Source organism: Sinocyclocheilus grahami, unplaced genomic scaffold, assembly GCF_001515645.1.
Source record: "Sinocyclocheilus grahami isolate Dianchi unplaced genomic scaffold, SAMN03320097.WGS_v1.1 scaffold143.1, whole genome shotgun sequence".
Lineage (NCBI taxonomy): Eukaryota > Metazoa > Chordata > Actinopteri > Cypriniformes > Cyprinidae > Sinocyclocheilus > Sinocyclocheilus grahami.
In genome coordinates this window covers 127,846-136,337 of record NW_015505322.1, presented here as the reverse complement: position 1 = coordinate 136,337, position 8,492 = coordinate 127,846, and the positions used below count along the sequence as shown (strand labels likewise).

The following is an 8,492-nucleotide window of genomic DNA, read 5'->3' as shown; positions in this document are numbered from 1 at the left end:
GGAGCTCAACGGCTCTGAACGGCTCTAGCCCAAGCTGTGATATAAACGAACGCTATTGGCTATTTTAAAAATGGGCAGGGCTGCTTGATATGTCCCGCCCTGTCTTCCTGTTTCAGTTAAAATGACGTCAACACATAGAGTAACGCTACGTGTTTCTAATCATTTCAGGGGACCTTTAAGGGGTTTTGTTGCATGTTTTTACACATTTACAGCGGTTCATCCCCAGTCAACACTGTACATCTTCTTGTAAAAACAGCCTACTGGATTCTATACAGAAACCTGTAATTAGACACAGAAACAAATGTTACACATACTGTACACATAGTATCTAACTCTCTCTCTCTCTCTCTCTCTCTCTCTCTCTCTCTCTATATATATATATATATATACATACAGTATATATGTCTGTCTGTATTATGGATCTCATTTATAGTACATTTTGCTGTCTATTATGGATCTCATTTATAGTACATTTGGCCTACAGTTCTCTTTCAGCCATGTGTGTATGTATGTGTGGTGTAATGCATATATTTCTGTATCTGATGTTTCTTGTTGTGGGTCTGATAAAATCCCCCAGCATGCATTTCAGAGACAGTGTGTCTCCACGTATTCTTCAAACCCTCATGGGGTCATGCTTGAGCACATATAAGTGCATGCTTGAGAGTTTGTGTAGACATTTTTGGATTCTTATTTGTACGTGGTTTAGTGCACTTTCACAGTGTGTGTGTGTGTGTGTGTGTGTGTGTGTGCGCCAGTGGGCCTGGTGTCATCAGTTATGGACATACTGTGTGACAGAAAAGAAAAAAAGTGGTGAATACAGAGAAAGAAGCGATGAGGAAGGGAGGAGAAAGCGCTTGATTGAGAGCGGAAGGGAGGAGGAAGGTAGAATGATAGTTTTATATTGGGTGCGGTGCCAGAAAACAGCTGCTTTTAGGAACAAATGTCAGAAAGTGGGTGAATAAGTGACATTGTAATCGAAGATTGAAAATATGTAGCTGAAACAGACAGGGAGGGTAAAGTGTATAGAGAGGTTTAATGGAGAGATGAGAGAAAGAGAGAGAGAGAGAAGGGTGTATTTAATTACAGGGTGTATTTAGGCAGGAACTTACAGTAAGAGGTGTTCCTCTAAGTAAATGTATGAGAGTTTTTTTCAACTGGTTTACTGTCTGCAAGTTGGAAATCGTCAGTCCAGTCATTTAGAAAAGTAACAGCCTTTCCTCAAAAAGCTGCACAATTAGATGTATTATTCATGTCTGTAGCTCAAACGGTGCGGAACGAGTTACCCACTTTAGTTCCTTGTGGTTAAGGCCTACATGTGAGCAGTAATAAGGATTCTTGCTTCAGCAAGCAAGTACTACTAATAAATATCATAAATGTAACATTTGACAGCAGTGTACTGTAATTAAAGTGCCCCTATTATGGATTTTCAAATATTACCTTTCATGCAGTGTGTAATGTAGCTATCTGTGAATTTAAACAATCTACAAAGTTGTGAAGCCGAAAGTGCACCGTAAATAAAGTTATTGGCTCTCAAAAAAAAAAAAAAGGACTCTGAACAGCCTAAACGAGTCGTCTGGAATTCCAGTCTCACTTCCGTGACAGCTACACGTCACTGGGTAACACATTTGCATAATGCCCTCCTATGTTCTACATTGTCCGCCCGCGAACGACTTGACCCCCCCTCAAACACTATAGCATGCGCCGTACGCGGTAGACCAATTACAAAGGACTAGGCCATCTAACCAATCAGAGCAGTGTAGGCTCACGGAAAGGAGGGGTTTAGAGAGACTTAAGCCCCGTTCGCACCAAGAACGATAACTATAAAGATAACGATATTAGCGTCCACACCAGCGAACGATATCGTGTGTTTATTCTAAGCGCACGCGCGTCTGCCGCTTTAAATTCTTGCACTCGTTACAGCAGGATGGATTCTGATTGGCTGTCAGTGTTTTATCGTTCATCAGCTGGAAAAAAATCATTTTGAAAGTGATCACAACGATATCGTTCCTCTGTATCGTTATCGTTATAGTTGTGGTGTGAACTATGCTATTCTTTAATATTGAGAACGATTTTTAGAGCTATATCTTTATCGTTATCTTTATAGTTATCGTGCTTGGTGTGAACGGGCCTTTATTCTTCAAACTGCTTCGAACTAATCATTTACAAATCATTGAATCAACTGAGGTGAAGTTAAATGTTATGCGAAAATTAATATGTTTTTTGATCTTGCATGCATGTAAACCTGTTTACTTGAGGAGACCCCTGAAACAATATTAGGAACCTTAAAAATGGCATAATAGGGGCACTATAAACAAAATCTAAGGTCATAAATACATACAATACTCGGGTAACTTAACACAAAGGACTGGCTTTTGCTTTGAGGTAGACTCTATGTTTTGAATCTGACCCCTGGTGGTTAAAGCAAGAGGTGCACTTCAAACAAAGTGGTTGTGGAGACCATGGATACATTTATCTTTCTTTTTGTCTTTAACAGGGGAAACACACACTCTGTGATTGTACGTCGAAAGGTAGAGTCTCCAGATCCACTGAAGAAGCGTCGAATTCATTGCTGTGACTTCAATGGCTGCAATAAAGTCTATACCAAAAGCTCCCACCTGAAAGCTCACAGACGCACACATACAGGTACATAGGCTATATATGCAAAGACTTTTGTTCATACATGCAAAATTAACTTTGTGATGCTCATTTAAAAAAATGTTTTGCCTGGATGTATTCTGGATGTAAGTAAAAAAATACAATACAAATGCAATTCACACAAAAACTGCGTAAATACACTTGTTCTGTGTGATATGGGGCTTGATCTTTTTGTTGAGAAAGCTTTTTTTTTAAATAAATTATTATTGCTCACCAAAGCTGCATTTATTTGATCTAAAATAAAGAAAAACTGTAATATTGAAAATTATTATTATAATTGAAAATACGTTTTTTGTATTTGAATCTATTTTAAAATGCAATTTATTCCTGTGAGTCAAAGCTAAATTACGCCAGTTTTCAGTGTCACATGATCCTTCAGAAATCCTTCTAATATGCTGATTTGCTGCTCAAGAAAGGTTTTTTATTATCAGTGTTTAAAACCATGATATGCAACTATTCAAAAGTTTGGGGGGGGGGGGAATTTATGTATTTATTTAAATTTAAATTAATGCTTTTGTTCAGCAAGGACACATTAAATTGATCAAAAATGACAGTAAAGGCATTTATAATGTTACAAAAGATTTCTAGATGCTTTTTAAAAAACCTTTCATTATTGTTTTTTTATCAACAAATACTTTTTAATCATCTTAGAGATTTTTATTGGCTTGTATACAGATGCTCATTTACTCTTACTCTGATACTATTCATTCGGATAAATAAAGACTCCTCTAAATGTTCCTTCCCTACTCTTTGTGTGACCGTTTAGGAGAGAAGCCTTACAAGTGCATGTGGGAAGGCTGTACGTGGAAGTTCGCCCGCTCTGATGAGCTGACCCGTCACTTTCGGAAGCACACGGGTGTAAAGCCATTCCAGTGCCCTGACTGTGATCGCACCTTCTCCCGCTCCGATCACCTCGCCCTGCACAAGAAGCGTCACCTACTGATGTGAACTCAATACTGCAACACGTGAACGGAGCAGAAATTGCACCTTCGATTAAGCCGTTGCTCAACAGGAGCTTCATCTTCAGTGATGTTAAGGGCCGTTTTGTGTTTCCCGTCCCTTTTCTGTTCAGGAAACGATGCATGTAAGAAGAAAGAGTGGAGTTGATGGATAATATGATGGCTAGCTCGTACTTCATGAAAATAATTATTGTCCAAGTGGATTTTGTCACCGTTACTATGGATTCGGACAAACGGTGATAGTGCTGTGGATATGACCCTTATATAAGCAAAATTGAATTCCAATAGGCACCTTTAAGTCTTTTCTTGATACCAAGCACTCTCTCTCTCCTTTGTCTCTCTATTCACGTCTCTCTACCATTCTGTTTTACCCCTCTGCTGGTCAGAGGGCCCATTGTTCCAGTTACAGCACTACACAAACAAGCAAAATACATTTACAGTATATCAGTAGCTAGTCACACGCATGTGCAAACACACACACACCTCGGACATTTTCACACTTTAAATGTTGTTTTAAGCTGCAACTCGGGTCAAACCTGCACAATGTGATTTTTTTTCTCTTTTTTATATTATTCAAAAAAACGAATGTGTATACGCAGGTCCTGTATATGTATTCAGCATGTGTGTTTCAGTGTAAGGACCAAGGCTGAGTGTTTTACACCTTCATATGTTTCCTGAGATCGTTTGATTGGGTCGGTCAGTCGTTGAGCCCCGTTCACACCAAGAATGATAACCACACCAACCCACGATAATATTCTGTTTATTATAAGCACGCGCTGCGGTTTTGTCATCTGCCACTTTAAATGCTCAAGCGCATTAAAGCAGAAAGGATTCTGTTTGGCTGTCAATGTTTTTATCATTCATAAGCTGGAAGAAATCATTACAGTTGTCCACAAATTATAGTATATTCTTTTACATTTAGAACTATTTTTGAAACTATATTGTTATAGTTATCGTCCTTGGTGTGAATGGGCATTTATAGTTTGACTCTAAAGAGTTAAGTTTTGACAAAAAGTTTTTGGTTCCAAAAGTAGCTTCCGAGCACCTGACCTATTATTTACTTAGTGAAACAGTGGCGTGTTTTATTAATTGTAATCATGAATTAATACTGTAGTTTATTACTGTAAGTACTATGTACTGTGTAAGTTCTTGCAACTATGCACATGCACAATTTACGATTTAGTAATGAAAATATAGTCATGATTTTACCCTACATACATGTTAAAGACACAAGTAGAACGTAAGTGTGAGAGTTCAAGATGTCTTAAATGCTAATAGGCAGGTCTGAAAATTGAACGCTTGGTCGTCCAACACATACATGTTAGTTGCAAGGACTTATAGCAAGCTTTATTTTGCTTAATCTCACCATTATTCATATTTGAATAATTTCTGTAATCATGAATATTCGTATAATCCTAAATATTTTGTTGTGTCTTTTTATCAAAGCCAGTGTCCGAGGCTCAAAAGGGTAAACTATTATTTCACTGAGGGATGTTTAGGTGGAGAAATGTGATAAATGTGAACCATTCAATAAGGGGCATTATTTTATTAGAGTGTGTTCATCTAGGTTATGGGTAACATTGTCTTATTGCTAACACTTTGTTTGTGAGATATTTGTTAAACGCGTGAGATAGTCATGGATATATTGTTTTTTTGTATTGCAAATCATTTTTACATGAACAGATGTTTGTTAAGGGCAATGTGTAAACGGAAACAGTGCACTTTAAAAATTAATTTGAAATGGCAAATATCTGTAAATGGGGGTCCATGAATAGCTTTGAGCTTTGGGCTGTACAGTATCTCCGTTTTTTTCTCTTTCTATTAGTTTAACAGTTTGTAATAGACCGGTTCCTGTTATTCTCTTCTCAACTGAAGGACATTTTTGAAGGAGGAAAAAAACAAGGGGGAGCTTACATAAGAAAGGAAAAAGTCCTTAATGAAACGATTGAGATGAGTCAAAGAAAGATCTACTGAGAAAAAGGACGAAGCATTTGTTTCTTGGTCTAATGTATAAAGCTACACATTACAGAAATGAACTAATCAGATAAGATAATGGAGATATATTAATATATATATATATATATATATATATATTTGAAATGGAATAATATGACTGAATGGGCAATTTAAAGAATGCATGATTATGATCTATTTTTAATCCAAAACAAATATACTTTTTATAAAGATGTGAATCTTCTGTCTTTTCTAAATTACTTATATTTTCACAGTTCAAAGGGAATATTATGCTGTCATTATATCAAACTGTGAATTAAATGCAAATTGTTCAGACACTTTTTGTATTATATAGATTGAAATATGTATCATTCAATAAACTTTTTTATGGTGAATATTTCGTATAAATGTGTTGTCATTGTGTTTTTTGTGATTTTTATTTTAGCTTTACCTAATTGCTCGACAGGTTATTTTTTTTCGGCTTACATATGGTCGTATCTGTTTTAAGTCGGTTATATAAAACCATAGACTGGTCTAATTTGAATCCAAAAGATGAGACTCTGTGTCTCTTGGATAGCTGCTAGTTGGTCAGAGTAGCAAGTTTATGCATCTGGCCCCAGGACTTCCACATTTCAATTGTGAGTCATTTATAATGTAAATATCAATTTCCGATTGCATAGGTTTACGGGATAGCCATAACTATCAAAAGTCAGGGCTCGTCCGGGATTTGAACCCGGGACCTCTCGCACCCTAAGCGAGAATCATACCCCTAGACCAACGAGCCGGCTGAATCAAACGCATCTGTGTAACAAGTGAGAAAAGTTTAAGGTAGAACGTGATATTCTTTTTACCGTCATTTCATTAATATGAATAAAAAAAGTTTTTTTTTCAGTGTTTGGAAAACTTTTTTTTTTCTTTTTCTAATTTTGCAATAGATCAGTTATTTCATAACTTCCAGCTTTCCCACTTGCAGAAACAACTCTGAAACGCAAAGCCACCTTAAAAGCCGAAACCAAACCGATTAACATGAATCCAAAAGATTAGACTCTGTGTCTCTTGGATAGCTGCTAGTTGGTCAGAGTGACAAGTTTATGCATCTGGCCCCAGGACTTCCACATTTCAATTGTGAGTCATTTATAATGTAAATATCAATTTCCGATTGCATAGGTTTACGGGATAGCCATAACTATCAAAAGTCAGGGCTCGTCCGGGATTTGAACCCGGGACCTCTCGCACCCTAAGCGAGAATCATACCCCTAGACCAACGAGCCGGCTGAGTCAAACGCATCTGTGTAACAAGTGAGAAAAGTTTAAGGTAGAACGTGATATTCTTTTTACCGTCATTTCATTAATATGAATAAAAAAAGTTTTTTTTTCAGTGTTTGGAAAACTTTTTTTTTTCTTTTTCTAATTTTGCAATAGATCAGTTATTTCATAACTTCCAGCTTTCCCACTTGCAGAAACAACTCTGAAACGCAAAGCCACCTTAAAAGCCGAAACCAAACCGATTAACACTGTATATGTAGCACAGTTACACTTGGGTGTAGCATTGATTTTACTACAATTTAACGCGAGGTGTGACTGGAATTTGTGCGCTTGTTTATTTTCCTGTGTGCCAAACGCTCATGTGACGTCACTATCCACAGCGGCACGCGACCCTGGTGCAGACGTGGCGCGAGCTCGAGCTGGAAGGTTGCGCGAGGCGAGCGAGACTGTCAGCAGAACTGGCGAGAAGAGACGAGCCCATGAATGAGCTGGATTTCAGAAGCAAGACAATAACACGTATGTTAGTTTTGCATGTGTTGATTTTGTATTTTAGCGTTATGCTTATCTTTATAGCGTACTTGCATTTGTTGCGTTTGTTGTTGTTATTTTGCATGTCGTTTAAAAGAAAAAGTTAAATTCACTTGAATTGTCGCTTTTCAGGTGCACGCAGAGAATATATATATATATATAATACCATTCTTCAAATAAATAAATTCCAATAAAAAAAAGACAAATATAACGGTGAAACGAATGAACGATTTATAATCAAACATGAGTGTTTGATCTCAGCTAGTAGAAATACCGTCTTAGAGGTCATAAAAATGTTGTATAGAAACTGTAACGTGTAACCTGACGCTTATAATCTGCTTTATTTACAGTCTATGCATATGCGTATTGCGTTACTGAACGTGTATTTACAAGCTGAAGTTTGAAAGTGGCTTGTACGTGTATAAAACAACCGCTAGATGGCGCTGCAATCCGCATCAAACAAAGGCGCTTGACAGTGCCGCACCATTCAGAGACAGCTCTGCTGCTCCATGTCAGTGCTTTTCTGTTCACACACACATACAGTTGGTGTCACTGTATTAAAGGGGTCATATGATGCTTTTTTAAAGATCATTATTTTGTTTATTTGGTGTAACAGAATATGTTGACATGCTTTAATGTTCAAAAAACACATTATTTTTCAAATACTGTACATTATTGTAGGTCCTCTATGCCCCGCCTTTCTCAAACGCTTCGTTTTCTACAAAGTCCCTCCTTCCGACAAGCGCAGTCTGCTCTGATTGGCCAGCTGACCCAGTGCATTGTGATTGGCCGAACACCGCAAGCACTCGTCGGAAATATGTAACGCCCCTTACCATAATCGCCAGCTTCATCTTTCAAAATAAATGTAAAGACAGAGCCTGAAAGGGGAACAGAGTCTCGTGACAGACACAGTGATGAAGCTGGTATGTGTTTGCAGTACACAAGCCACGGTTAAGACAGCTGACTCCACTGTGATGTAACCCTCCCCCCCCCTCTCTCTCTCTCTCGCTCTCTCTCGCTCTCTCGCTTTCTCTCTCTCTCCAAATAAAGCCAAAGGCCAAATAAAGTGCTTTTGCTTTCGCCTAGAAATACACAGCGTCTCCCTGACATGCTGCTTCAACACTAACTGCG

The 8,492-nt window shown here is 37.8% G+C and overlaps 1 protein-coding gene, 1 long non-coding RNA gene and 2 other non-coding genes across 4 annotated transcripts in view; 2 read left to right on the top strand and 2 right to left on the bottom strand.

The window, feature by feature from the left end:
* Positions 1-2,500: 2,500 nt before the first annotated feature.
* Positions 2,501-5,351, top strand: LOC107591524 (uncharacterized). The gene is made up of 2 exons (XR_001609884.1): positions 2,501-2,643; positions 3,422-5,351. It is a non-coding gene; the product is annotated as an uncharacterized lncRNA (long non-coding RNA).
* Positions 5,352-6,279: 928 nt separating this feature from the next.
* Positions 6,280-6,351, bottom strand: trnap-agg (transfer RNA proline (anticodon AGG)). Its single transcript has one exon. It is a non-coding gene; the product is annotated as a tRNA-Pro (tRNA).
* A 415-nt stretch (positions 6,352-6,766) lies between these two features.
* On the bottom strand, positions 6,767-6,838 carry trnap-agg (transfer RNA proline (anticodon AGG)). The gene has a single exon. It is a non-coding gene; the product is annotated as a tRNA-Pro (tRNA).
* Positions 6,839-7,119: 281 nt separating this feature from the next.
* Positions 7,120-8,492, top strand: part of LOC107591566 (protein NOXP20-like) — a 6,362-nt gene continuing 4,989 nt past the window's right edge. The window contains exon 1 of the mRNA XM_016280760.1: positions 7,120-7,349. The gene's annotated coding sequence lies outside the window, so the exon portion shown is untranslated. The remainder of the gene's footprint in view (positions 7,350-8,492) is intronic.